General features: G+C 42.4%; 1 protein-coding gene across 1 annotated transcript in view; it reads left to right on the top strand.

Annotated features, from left to right (window-relative positions):
* Positions 1-2,021, top strand: part of LOC111408156 — a 24,546-nt gene that overhangs the window by 20,920 nt on the left and 1,605 nt on the right. The gene's annotated exons all lie outside the window — the stretch shown is intronic.

Genomic DNA, 2,021 nt, shown 5'->3' with positions numbered 1-2,021 from the left:
GTCGATTTCTTCTTCAATGTCTGTCATCCCATCGTCCTCTTCATCGTTGTAGGCCTCTCCAGAAGTCTGGCCTTCTTCACATACCAGCATGCAGGCTTCTCCTTCGTTGTCCTCCCTCTCTTTTTCCTTTTCTTTATTCTTGAATTCATTTGCCAGTAGGTAATTATTGGCCATGACAGGAGGCAACGTACCGAATTGGATAGCAAGGGGCTGGTCTGGATCTTCTTCATCCCTTTTGTCCCTCTCAAACCTTGACCTCCCAGAAGAGGTTTCTGGCAGTTCCTTCATTGATTCATCTGTACCAATCTCTTTACTACCTTTGAGGACGTTCTGATTGGCTACCTTAAGTAATAGAGGCGCTTTAGGATGTGGCATTCCTTGTTGCTGCCTCATCATCCGTCCGTAGTTTCGCTGGAAACGCCTTTGTTGAGTCCTGGTCATCTCATCAAAGGGTATTGCTCTTCCTGCAGTGTACTGGAATGAATGCCATACATTTGGCCGGCGAGGTTGCGGCCTAAATGTTCTTCCAACATCTTGAATGTTTGGGAAGAAGGCAGGGCGATGAGGATGCTGCCATGTCTCTGGTTTCTCCGTGTCTCCATTTACTTCCCTTTTACACCTTGCGCACAGGACGTTTTCGTCCTTTTTTGGTTCTTTCCCTTTGATTCGTTCGAAGATACTGGGATGTGTTTTAGTGTCTTCTTCTCCATCGTCTATGACCAACTTGAATTTTGGCAACTTGTTCTTGAACCCAGACGTTACCATATTTACCCCAAGTGGCTGTGGGAAAGGATTCTCGTCCACTGCCATCTTTTTCTTATCGTCGAACGTAATTCGACCTGATTCAATAGCATCCTGCAATACGTGACGGAAAACCAAGCAATTGTTAGTCAAATGTGACCATGCATTATGCCACTTACAATATACTGGGATGTGTTTTAGTATCTTCTTCTCCATCGTCTATGACCAACTTAAATTTTGGCAACTTGTTCTTGAACCCAGACGTTACCATATTTACCCCAAGTGGCTGTGGGAAAGGATTCTCGTCCACTGCCATCTTTTTCTTATCGTCGAACGTAATTCGACCTGATTCAATAGCATCCTGCAATACGTGACGGAAAACCAAGCAATTGTTAGTCAAATGTGACCATGCATTATGCCACTTACAATATTTTTTAGGGTTTGACAATTTGTATTTATCGCTCAACTTTATTTGCTTATCCCTATATAATTTATCGAATATAAGGTCAGCTTTGATCACATCGAACGAGAACGTTCTAGCCTTTATGTTTCCTTCCTTTATGGGCTCATCTTTGCCCGATGGTCTAGGCTTGGCCATTATGGGACAAGTATATGTATCCCCTTTTACCAATTCGGCCAAACATATTTCAGCCTGATCGTATGATTCGTCGTCGATGGTATGAACGTCAAAATTTGGGTCTCTGTAATCAGTCCCTTTACTAGAATTTTTCATTTGTTCTTCTTCTCTTATCAGTCGTTCATATCTAATCACATTCGTACTCAACTGGAAAAGGTCAGGAAATTTCTTGTCCTGGAACTTCTTTTTTAAATCAAAGCTCAAGCAGCCTTGTACGATCTTGACAAATTCTTTTTCGGGCAGAGGTACAAAACACTTGCTTCTTGCTGTTTTGAACCTTTGGAGAAAACTTTCTGCCCATTCATTTGGCATTTGACGTAGATTCGCCAAATCAGCCAAAGTGACTTCAGACTCAATTTTATAAAACTGAGCATTAAATAACTGTTCCAGTTGTTGCCATGTTTGAACAGAGTTCGCTGGCAAGTTGATGAACCAGGAGAAAGCTACTCCTGTTAACGAACTAGGGAAAAGTCTCATTTTATGGTAATCGGTTACATCACCACTTTGCAACGTGAATCGCCCTATGTGTTCTAGAGTAGACACCTCTCCTAAACCAGTAAACAGTGAGAATTCTGGCACTTTGTACCCTCTAGGCCATGGATATGCTTGGTCTACCCAATCAGGATATGGTTTTGTGTACGTC

This window comes from Olea europaea, chromosome 13 (assembly GCF_002742605.1).
Source record: "Olea europaea var. sylvestris chromosome 13, O_europaea_v1, whole genome shotgun sequence".
NCBI classification, from domain to species: Eukaryota; Viridiplantae; Streptophyta; class Magnoliopsida; order Lamiales; family Oleaceae; genus Olea; species Olea europaea.
Note: the sequence above shows the minus strand (reverse complement) of the source record. Positions and strands in the feature narration are given on the sequence as shown.